The 12,102-nt window shown below is 36.7% G+C and overlaps 1 protein-coding gene across 4 annotated transcripts in view; it reads right to left on the reverse strand.

Annotated features, from left to right (window-relative positions):
* The window catches only part of SNTG1 (syntrophin, gamma 1), a 682,373-nt gene extending 674,351 nt beyond the window's left edge, over nucleotides 1-8,022 (reverse strand). For 3 of the 4 annotated variants that reach the window (XM_012723047.1, XM_012723046.1, XM_012723049.1), the window contains exon 1: nucleotides 6,549-8,022. The gene's annotated coding sequence lies outside the window, so the exon portion shown is untranslated. The remainder of the gene's footprint in view (nucleotides 1-6,548) is intronic. The other variant, XM_012723045.1, reaches the window with a different exon arrangement.
* Between the last annotated feature and the right edge of the window lie 4,080 nt (nucleotides 8,023-12,102).

Genomic DNA, 12,102 nt, shown 5'->3' on the forward strand with positions numbered 1-12,102 from the left:
TTCTAATCTGTTTTGTCTCATGAAAATTCTTAGAAATTAAATTAGGTAAAAATGAGGATATTCTACACAAAATTCTGCTGAAGTTCTCAGGTTTTGCTCTAATTGTCTAGAGTAAATGCCAGAAACCCTCAAGGGGGCTTGCTTTCTGAAGTTTTTGTAGGCCCCACTGGTCAGCCACATAATTACCCTACTAGCCTGAGCCCTATAGGCATTGAAATTTAAAATCCATGCAAATTTGGCTAAGTATAAGGAAACAGAAAAGGATACTGACTGGAACAAAGCATGAATAAAGAACTAGGTAGTGGTAAAACTACATATTTTGGAACACAATATATAACAGTTGGGAATTAACAATAACAGAACAATTGTGGGATAGTCATTCACAACCACAATATACAGACTGACCTAACAAGCTAAATAATTACAAACATCAACATGACCAATTTCCTGCTGTTGTACATAAGTGGTGCTCTGCCTTTCCTACAGACCTGTTAACATTACATGTTATCAACATTTGAGATGGAAATTGTTCATTTTACATGTGAAAATAGACACAGAATTAACAATCTTTGCCCAAGTGTGTATGATGAATGAATCTGTACCAGGACTCAAATTCATAGTTGTCTGAACCTAAATTCCATATGCTTTCTACCAGCACAGTATGGAGATTTTCTGGAGATGAAAGTTCTGAGGCAAGAAGATTTTTTTTTTTTAAGTAAACATCTAGGTTTTTGCATTTGTGTTTTATTGTCTAATGGGTATGCTCATAATTTACCAAGAGAATTATGAAATCATATGAACTATTATATGACTATAAGATGTTTGACCCAGTGTCACATAATCATTTGATGAGAAACTTATGCTTGACTTTAAACTTCCTGGGTACTCATAATTTTAGCAATGCAATACTGTTTTCTCAACAATATTCTTAATTTTTTTTTCTCAGAATGATTTACTGGAAGAGTATTTTTTTAAAAAAAAAATTCCTTTTTTTTGTTAAATAGATGGAAGTAACTGCAAAGCTCAGTAATAAAGTTTGAGTTATAAATTATGTTGCTTAGGGCTCTCTCTAGTGTAAAGTACAGCACTATGAAGCTGTCCATAGCCACTGCAGCATGAGTTCAATCCCCAGCCAGAGAGGTGACCCTCATAGTGTGGCAGATCTCTCCTGATCCACCTGCTGCTAGTTTCAGCAGTGTATTTCATCCATCTGCTTGTTCTGCTCTGTACTCTGTCTTTGATGAATCCTCTCACCCCCTACACCTCTGGTCTGTACCCCAGTTCTTGTATGCATACGTAAATAAATCTTAAAATAATGTTCCTTAATTTCTTTTATCAGTATTTTTTATTTTTAAACATTCTTATATTTCTTATTCTCATATACTTATTTATCATCATGGATCCACCTGAAAAGACTGAAAGAAAATGCATTACCATTCCATTTTGTCTAAGTAACATACTGTTAAAATTCTGATACCATTTATGAAAGATCCCTGCTTTCTGTTACTTAGTAAATTTATCAGTTACTTCTTTTTAAGAAATCAATCTTTAGTTCTTTAAAGTTTTCAGGAGCAGTAATGTATTTGTGGAATTTAAATGTGCATCACAAAATTAATTTTGAAAATTTATGGAAAGTGAAGTGATAAATAACCACTATCTTATTTAATGTATATGTTTACATTACTATCTTTATCTTTATTTAATATACATATACAGTTATTTAATGTATATGTTATTAAACACAAACACTATTATTCCTGCTTTGCTGATAATTTGAAGAACAAAATTGTGAAAACCTAAAATGATCTTCTGATACTTAGTGAGTGAGCAGCCTGTATTGAACAAACATAACAATAAGAATTCAAGGATAAACTTCCCTATTACATGAACCTACTTTAAAGACTTTTCACTTTCTGTCATTCTTCCATTCTCTTTGTTTTCTTCAATTTTTTGTGAGGTTGGGAGAGGAGCAGAGAGGGTGAAGCAATAACAAATCAAACCAAAAATTCCTCAAAATTGACTAACTTCCATTATCTAATTTTCTACCTCTGGTTTAGTGAGATAGCTTGCCCACAAACGTATATTGAAAATTATTATATTATTAACAGCAATTTATATTTCTTTAGCATCTTATCAGTATATTTTACTAGTAGTCTAGGAATCTATCAGGCCAAATGATTTAAAAGTACATTAAAAAATTCCGGCCCTCCCTGGTGGCACAGCACTAAGAAGCTAAAGCCATTTCAGCATGAGTTCCATACGCTCCCATCCCCAGAGATGACCCACATGGTGCCGCAGACCTCTTCTGATCCACCCGCTGCTCCCCTCAGCTGTGTACTTCATCAGTCAGCCTGTTCTGCTCCCCAATCTGTCTCTGGTGAATCCTCTCACCTCCCCTGTACCTCTGTCCTGCACCCCAGTTATGTATGCATAAATAATCTTTTTTAAAAATTCATAGTCACTTTAAAAACTTTTAACTAATGAGGCCCTCCCTTGTGGCTCAGCGGGTTAAAGCAAAGCACTAAGAAGCGTAAGCCACTTCCGCATGAGTTCGATGCCCACCTGCCCCGAAGGAGATCCACATGGCGAGGCAGACCTCTCCTGACCCGCCCGCTGATCCTCAGCAGTGTACTTTGTAGATCTGCCTGTTCTGTTCCCCGTTCTGTCTCTGGTGAATCCTCTCACCCTTCGCATCTCTGTCCTGTACCCCAGTTCTATATGAATAAATAAATAAATCTTTTAAAAATAACTTTAACTAATGAAAGAAAATAAGCAATTAAATGAGATGTCACCTAACTTGAGTTTTTCTGAACACAGATACTGAAAAACTCTAAGCTTTAGACTAATTTAAGAAAATATCTTCACAGTAGTTCTATTGAATGTATATAGCTCAGATTGTTCACAATTCATTCCATCCTCACTAGACAGAAATAAGTCAAAAATTTTCCTGATATATTCTCAAATAATGATTTTTAATGTTTTATAAGTTTACTTGTTTGTATAACTAATGATAATTATAAAACCTCCCTCAAAGTTCAGAAAATTGTGACATAAAGGCAGTGACTGAATCAGTTAAGTTCAAAATGAAAGTTGTATTAAATTTTGAGCTAGGCTTGACCTCTTGGTATAAAACAGTGTAAATCTTCAGTAAAAAAACTATTTTAAACCATGTTCTATTTGTATTAATATATTCTATGAAGTGATATAAGAGAATTGGTACTGAATTATGAAATAAATATTTTGACTTACACTGAGAGTTCTTAAATGTAAAAATGTAAATGTAATAAACACTATATATTCAGTTGTGGTTCCAGTAATGAATGAAGCAATGGATTTTATTGGAGATTATTTACAATAATTCAAAGGTATACTACTTAGTTAAAAAAAAAAAAAAAACTCTCAAAACCATCCTGGACTTTCTACATCCCAGGGTAGGTACCTATTTATGATACAAATACTTAAGTGTCTACCAATAAAAAATTGTGTCCTCATTGACAGGTAAATTACCTCATTTTGGAAAGAAAAATTATGTCTCAATGAGCTAACTGAAAAATTCAATGCCTAATGACTAGAAGGTTAAGAGCCTTAATATTTTGATTATAAAACAAACTATTCCACTATATTATGATACATAATGTGTTTTACACTGCAGTTACTGTCTTTTTCCATGCATCCCATGTGTAACCCATTCTGCTAAATTGAAGAAAAAGAAAATACTAAATTAGAGGTCCCTGTAAATTTGAGTATTATTTTATAAATCACCGTGCAAGTTTCTGGAAAAGTGAGATGATTATAGAAATGACTTTTGGCCCACAATATGCATTTCATTACTGATTTTTGCCTTGATTGAACAGATTGGATACACAAGTTTATTTGCCTTTAGTTCATATATATTAAATGTCATAAAGTTAAAAGGCAATTATTGAGGAACTTCTTAAATTCAAATAATAATTATCTTATTTTCACATTTATAGTAAATATGTATATAACTTGACTCAAACCAACGAAAGCATTTCCAAAGGTAAAATGTGGACATTCAAATTCAACATAATCTAATTGTAATAATAGTCATTAGAATATACAATTAATATTTAGATTGTGTACATACAAAAAAATTAACCAACAAGAATTTTATAGCACATATAGAAACCCCTGCCTCACTCTCACACACCATTTCTTAGTAAAAGAAAAAATAATTGTACAGATTCCACAATTCTATAATTATCATTTGATGATCCTTTGCATATTTTACACATTCCTGACTATGCAACCTTATTCCAACTCTCTCTTTCCATTATTAAAAATTAACAACAGTTAAGAACACTCAGGGTAACCAACAAAACTCCCTGCCCCTCAAGAGAATATGTTAAATTATTATGACTGGTTGTCTCAAGCCTCAAACGTCCTTTTTCAATGACAGACCAAAATAACTATTAAGACAAAGTTTGTTCTAAAGCAGTATGGATGTCCTACAATATAATATTGATCTGATGATTTGTGCCAAAAGAAGGTTTGCAAAAGAAAGTTTAGTGCGTTAAACAGCCCACTCCTGTTTATCTTTTTTTTTGGAGGGGTGACAGAGATCAGCATCTTTGGTAGGCATGAAGTTGGCTTACAAACTCTATTTCAGTGCAATGACATTTTCTCAAATAATGATTGACAGTAGCTTTCATGCACCCTACATTACTGTGAAAGTGTGTTTCATATTTATTATCACAAAATCGCCAAAAGAATTAGACAAAAGTAACTTATTTTGTGAGGTTTCAGCCATACATAGGTAAAGTCTGCCCCCTCTACCACTAAGAAGGTAACTGCGCCCTTGTTAATAACCCACAGGCATGCTTCCTGGAACATATCTCTGGTTTCATTTTATGCTCTGCTGACCATAGGAGTCTGTCTATGTTAATTAATTGACAACCAAAATAATATCCTAACAATATGTTGTAGCTCACTGAAAGCATGATTAATTATTCCATGTGGTAATTTCATTTCCACATTTCTCAGATTAGAAAAAAATCAGGTTGTGTTAAGAGCAAAATATAGGTCTCTTGGGAAAGAATCCAAGTCAATGATACATATTTTCTTCCCCAGATTATCATTTCTGACTTATATAGGACAATATAGCCCCCAAGGGACTCAATGACATAGATGCCTCAGCTCCCTTTCTGCTAAGCAAGCAGATTAATGTTAAGTGATAAGCAACCATTAAGGATGATTTTTCCTCAAAGAATAATTACTACTCTTAGTCAATGCAAAAAAAAAAAAAAAGTCCATCAGATCATCATTAAATAGCATCTTAATTGCATCAAACTAATTTTTGTTGAAATTGAGGTGGACCTGATATGTATTAGAGTTATTTTATTGCATTATTATACCTGACATACCCAATTAAAAGAAAACCTAAAGAACTCTAAATTTTTCGAATGAGTAGATAACCCCTTTAGTGTTGGTTATGTATAAAGCAGCACATGTATTTACAATATTATAAAGTCTGTCCTTGTAAGTAAACACTCTCCCCTGAACTGAATGTACATATTGGAATTGATAAAGCTCTTACAGAAATGTCAGGCATAGACTATAAATTTGTATAATTGCCTTTACCCAGTGAGCCTTTTTTTTTTTTTTTTAAAAGCATAATACTTATCAAGGTCATTGTGAAAAATTGTAGTTTCATGCTTCGGGAGAAGATTTTTGGAAATAATCATCAGAAAATGGACTTAATTATCACTTGAAAGTTTGGGGTTTGTGAAGAATCTATTGGCCTCAATCACTTTTTGGATTTCAGTGACAAATGCATTTTGTAAAACTAAGAAGTCAGACTGTTATAACAAAAAATAAATATCCAGCTCTCCTAAAAAGACACTATATCTTATCTTTTGCTTTCTGGCATATATGGTTTGAGCAAGTAATCTTAAGCACTTAAAGATTACATGTTATGGTAAGTAAAAATGTGTATTTATTTTTTTAGGTAAGATTCTACAGGTGTAGGTAGGCACATTTGATGGCTGGGGTGAGAGAGGGATCAGAAGTATATGATTTTTCAAATCATAATCATATAAAACATAATATAAGAGGTAGCTGAATATCTCATAACTTTTTGAATCTTATTTACCACTTAACAAAACCAGAAATGATCACTTTAAACTGCATGTATCATAGAAAAACAAAAACAAACAAAAAGCCTGTTACAAAACACTAAGTATTTTAGTTTTGGGGAAATAAAAAAACTTATAAAATTTCTAAAATATATTAAAATAGAAATGAAGAGAATATCCAAATTAGGATTTACCAAAAAATATGTAAGTCAAAATATATATCATTTAAAATATTCTTGTCATATAAAGGACTTCAGAGAAGTAAAATCTTCAACTATTTTATTAGGCAAGGGATTGCCTAAGATCATGATCTAGGAGCAATCTTTAAAAATTAAATCACTTATCACTGTAATTCAAAAAAATAATGTTATTCATAATTTTGCTGTCAAAAACCTTGAAAAAAGAGCATTAGACTTATAAATATGCAGAAATAATAACAGTATTACAACTTACCTGCCAAGGAAAGGAATTAGAAGTCTTTTCAAATTCTCTAGCGTTTGAGTAGATCTGGAACTTCCTTTCACAAAGCTATTTCCAAAGCAATAGCAATCATCTCATGAACATTCTGTTTATTTCAAGAAGTGTGGGCCTTTGAGCATTTCCACCCCTGCTGCAGCGCCCATGATTTACCAGAGCCTTTAAGAACTTCCACACTCTTTTGCTTGCATTCTTCTAAACCCTCTGTAGAAAATTATTCTCGAAGTTGTTGCTGAGAGTTTAATTTGCAGAACATAGAACGTCTCAGAATCCTGTTTAGAGTTGTGTCAGGTGGTTAAGGAGGGTTACTTTTCCTCTATAAAGAAAAGGGAAGAGTAACTCAGGGGTACTAGGAGGCACCGCCTTTTAGCTGAGAGGAGCAGGGAGCCCAGCTGCCCAAGAAGACGACAGTGGCGGCAAGGACAGCAGTAGCAACAGCAGCGACAGTGCAGTTCTGTCCCTGTGGTTGCAGCCTAGTCCAGAGACGCTGTCCATTCCCTCCGGTGCTGAAGGAAGGGTCTTGGAACCCCCCACCAGCCCGTCCCCTGATCACACTTTCTTTCACAGCTAATGAACAAGGTTTCCTTCTCCTCTTCCTTCCAGTCTTGTCTTCTTTCCTCCGGTGCTTTTTTTTTTTTTTTTTGGGGGGGGGAAGGTAGAGGCTAGTTGATTCTCCAAAATAATAGTCTCATGCTTATTTTGTGGCAATATTACCGGATATTATCTAACGTTGGCGGTAGGAATCCAGGGAAAATCAGATGTGAACCTCTCCTGACTTTTAAGTGGCCCTGAACGAGTTTCCTAATGCAAGAAATGAAAGGAAACGCACGCACACGCGCGCGCGCACAACAGAGCGAGCGAGAGAGCGAGCGAGCGAGAGAGAATATGAGAATAAATATAGATTATGCGCCGTGAAAAATCCAGAGCTTTTTGAGCTCTAATTGTACAAGGTGGAAAGGGTTATTTTGCAAGGGTACTAAAATTTGATTAACAATTAGGAAGACGGTGTTTAAATTCTGAGAACCCTTGAAATTCCTAGATTAGACACCGTAAAGATGTCATGGATTCTTCTTAGATTCTCCAGTCAGAAATGACAGATTAATGTTGAAGAATAAAAGGACAGAATGAACGAGAGAAAAAAAAAATAGAAGACATCTCGGTTTTGCTACCTTTTAAACGTTGAATTGCTTCACAGTCATTGCAGAGCCGCTAAGAGGATTCAGTCGTACGAGGCTGGTGGGAGCATTAGTGTTCCAGGAACCTTGAGAAATAGCTCAGCAAGCCGGAGTCTTTGGAGGCTGCATTCCCAGGGCAGTACTGGAGCCGCCCACAGCCCAGGCTCCTGAAGGGGGAGCGGAAAGAGGCAGATATTCACAAAGGATCGAATCAGGCTTGCATAAACTCAGCGGGAGAGCTCTACTATCTCTGTTCCTTTAAACCCAGAACAACAACGCCCAGCCCCTTGCTTGACTTTTTCAACCCAATTTTCAAGCAGTTCCCAATCTCGCCGAGCGGAAGTCCGCGGTCTCCCTAGAGCTTGCAAGCTCTTAGCTCCCTCTCTGCACAACTACACAATTCTGCCCACTCCACCTGCTCTTAACAGCCGGCTGATGCAGAGCATAAGGAAAGGTTTGTGTGGGTGTCTGCTGGGGCGGTCAACAGGGTTCCGTCACCCACAGCCGACAACAGTGCTGAAATGACAGGGATGATATAGGTGATTGAAATACACAGTGTTTTAAACTGTTGGAAAACTGGTCCAAATCAGATCCACAAGGACTCTGGGAAATCTGTGTAATAAAGAAGGAAAACGTGGTAGAATGGTATTCATAAAAGAGTCCACTCTTTAGGCACCGAACTTGTGCACTGTAGATGTCTGAACCAGATTGATGGTAGAATGGGGAGGAAATTCTGGAAAGAATGAAGATCGATCTGGATGAAGCGGGTGAGGTGAAACACTAATTTCTCCCTGGCGGTAGGATAGGGAATGACGTCTGTTCCTGGCTTCCCTTCCCAGACCAATTTCTCGAATTTCTTTTCCTAGATTCTGACAATATAGGGAAGTCTTAAGTGTCATTCTTTACCCCCACGCTTCCATTAAAGATTACAGCGTGCGCCCCCTGGTTTCGAACAACCAATTCTGGGTGGGCGGTTCTTCGGTTCCCGAGGTGACTCTCTCTGAGCACTAACCAGCTCTTGGTGCGTGGGAGACGCAACCTGCAGAGTTCCCTCGAGGTGAAAGTGCCTGCACCAAGATCACTTGGGACTGGAAATCAAACAGGCAGTTCATTTACTCACAGAAGTTTTTTGTTTTTTTTTTTTTCCTTTTCTTTGGCCATTTCGCTGCCACAATGCCTTCATTTCCCGAGGGCAGCCACCAGCCCTCAGTGTCTGATTACTAGGGTCTGGTTGAAGAACCAAACCCGTGGTTGGACTCAGTACAGGCTGCCGACACTGTGTGGTGCTGCACAAGCAGAAAAGGTTCGCAGAGGGGAGAAGGCCATTATCAACTTTCTCTGACAAGCCTTTTGAACTGAGGCACTATAAAAAGGTGTAAGTGAGTCTCTAAAACCGTGTCTGATGAAGCCATCTGGCCTTAGTAAAATACACAAACATAATCAGAATATCTGTCACTTGGGGCTAATTTGGACTGGGTTTTTTTTGGTTTACAGTCTTTGTGAAAATGATCCAATTGCTCAGGATTGTGGTAAATGAAATTTCCCTTTTCCTTAGACAAATGTAGACAACCACATGCTTCTGCGCAAACAAGTACTTATGCCATTTGTACAAATTAGTTTCAGATAGCGCTGGGGTTTTTGCTAGAGGGTAAAAGCAACCTCCTTGTGAGCGCTATACTCCTCTCCTGCGGTTCCTGTCAGTAAAGAGGCTTATCACTGCAGTGTTTAATTCCATGTCTATTCCAGTTGATTCAATTCATGGTTTAAATTCTTTTCTCGGACATGTAGAAACAAGAATAATCACAGAAATTTAACGCACCAAATAAAAGAAGAACATTTAAATGAGGCGCAGAGTACAAAGATGTTGCTAATTAAAAACATATGCACTTGATTATTCAGACCTAGAGGAACAAGATCTCTTTCTGAGCACTAATTGATATTAATGCGGAGACTCTCTCAATCTTTCCAGTAAAAGAAAAAAAAATTAAAAACTGATTAGTTTTAACTGTCAGCACCAGTAAGATTGTTAGTCTGATGTCTATTTCTGAAGAAGTAAAATCCACTTCATATTTTTTCTCATCAAGTTGTATAACCAGTTATGGAAATTAAGATGAGGAAATTAGATATAGTCTAATGTCATATACTAAAAATAAAGGAAATAAAACAAAATCAAGGGACAGATAAACTGAAATGAATCAAAGAAGCATTTTAAGATATTTCACCCTTGAGCAGATTTTTTAAGTGTTTTAAATGTAAACTGTATTTTTATTTTAAGTTATTGTAAAAATGTACGCATGGTAAAATATGAATGTAAATCATTAAGATCATACAAAATATGAAGCATTAGATGCATTAAAAATCCTAGGATCCTTGCTGTGCATTTGAAACCAACTCATTCAATTTCTACGTTTACAAAACTATGATATTGATCTTCACCCAGCACATGCTTTCCAGTGTAGGGACATTTAGAAAACATTATTTGTGAAATGTCTTAGAAACAAATTGAAGTCCTTGGGGAGGAGTGGTGGAACTTTAGAATGCAAATCAAAACCTTCTTAAAACAAAATCTAGAGCAAAGAGCATTTTAGTGAAACACTGTATCTGACTTTCTGACCTACTCAAGAAATGTGTAACAGGGTGGTCCCCAGGAAAAGGGGAATTTCCAATTTCTCTGCCCCATCCAAGAAAAGGGTGGTACTGAGTAGGGATGATAAGCTAGAAAGGAGACTGAGGAAGAAAGGAAAAAATGATGGAGAGGAAGGAGATCTGGAAAAGACACATGGAATAGAAAGACATGAAGCTGCACTTGGTTCTTGGTCTTCAACTACTTGAAAGATGTGAGTCTGCTAATCCTAGGTGGCTTATCCAGCCTCCATTTTAAGAGTCCAACCCTATGAGACATCTTTCATGTCAATTAAGAGCATAAACTAGATCACTCTGGGAAGGGTATACATCACGAGGACAGATGCATAATCTTACTCCCGACTTATACATCACGTGGTATGATAAGGAACACCTGGGGGGCCCTTGACTAATATATAACAAAGGACCCCAGAAGCTAATCAGTGGAATGCCATATTGATAAGATTGAAATCCTGACTAGAAGAGTCAAGGCTGTTCTACATTCCAAATTATCAGCAGATGCACAGTTCCAACTTTTGCCCAGCTTCTTCCAATTCTCCCTTTCTTTTTCACTTCCTCACATGATTAATGCTGTATTATTAGTCTACCATTAAACAGGCCAGGAACTTGGGCACACCCTGGTGGCGCAGTGGGTTAAAGCACTGCACTAAGAAGCTTAAGCCACTTCCACATGAGTTCAATCCCTGCCTGCCCGGAAGAAGATCCACATGGCCTGGCAAACCTGTCCTGATATGCCCGCTGCTCCCCTTAGCAGTGTACTTTGTTGATCTGCCTGTTCTGCTCCCTACTCTGTCCCTGGTGAATCCTCTCACCCTCTGCATCTCTGGCCTGTACCCCAGTTCTATATGAATAAATAAATAAATCTTAAAAAAAAAAAAAGCCAGGATCTTGTTTTTCAGTAGCATCCTGCATTTGTAGTATGCTCCATGACTCCCGTTTCTTTGTCAGTGTGGTGTTACCTGATGCAACAGAAAGAGATGTTGTGAGAGACCTGTGAGAGGCTGTCAATAGCAGCTTTTAAATTGATTTTGATTTTTCTCTTTTCCTTCCAGAATTTTCTGGCTGTTTCTGCCCCTTTCTTGTGGCTCCCCACCAGAAGGTGCTTTAGACTTGCAGCAGGCTTTCAGGCCTCAGGGCCAGCCCTGTTTGGCTGACGGGTAACTTCAGGTGCTTGATTTGAGAACTATGTTATTTGTCATTCTATATTGCACACTAAGTACATTAAAGGTCCTTCCCAATTAATGGTCTTCTGCACTAGAGTATGTTTTGTCTTGGTGTGATGATGGCAGAAAAGGAAGATTTGGGGATTTTGGGGTCCCCCTCAGCTTGCCTGTATCAAAGCCTCCCATTTTAATCCAATTTGAAACCCTATATAAAATAGTGATACGACAAATTCTACTACCCTCAATTAATATTAATAGTCATACATGGTATGTAAAATTTCACATACATGTGTATATTGCTATAAAAATAAGTTCTACATCTATGGAATATGATTTGTTCACTATTCCTAAGTCTAAAGTACACAAGTAGATCAATAATTTAGGCATTCCTTTTCTAATTAACATTTTTTTTCTATCCTTTTTTTTTTTTTTTTGCTTCACTTTATGTATCCTCTGAGACATAGGAGCTGATGAGTCCAATAGCCTCAAGTTAACACTTTTCAATGTATGGTTTCAACTATGGGGACCGAGACCAGGACTTTGCCTCCT

This window comes from Condylura cristata, unplaced genomic scaffold, assembly GCF_000260355.1.
Source record: "Condylura cristata isolate star-nosed mole 26May11 unplaced genomic scaffold, ConCri1.0 scaffold00009, whole genome shotgun sequence".
Lineage (NCBI taxonomy): Eukaryota > Metazoa > Chordata > Mammalia > Eulipotyphla > Talpidae > Condylura > Condylura cristata.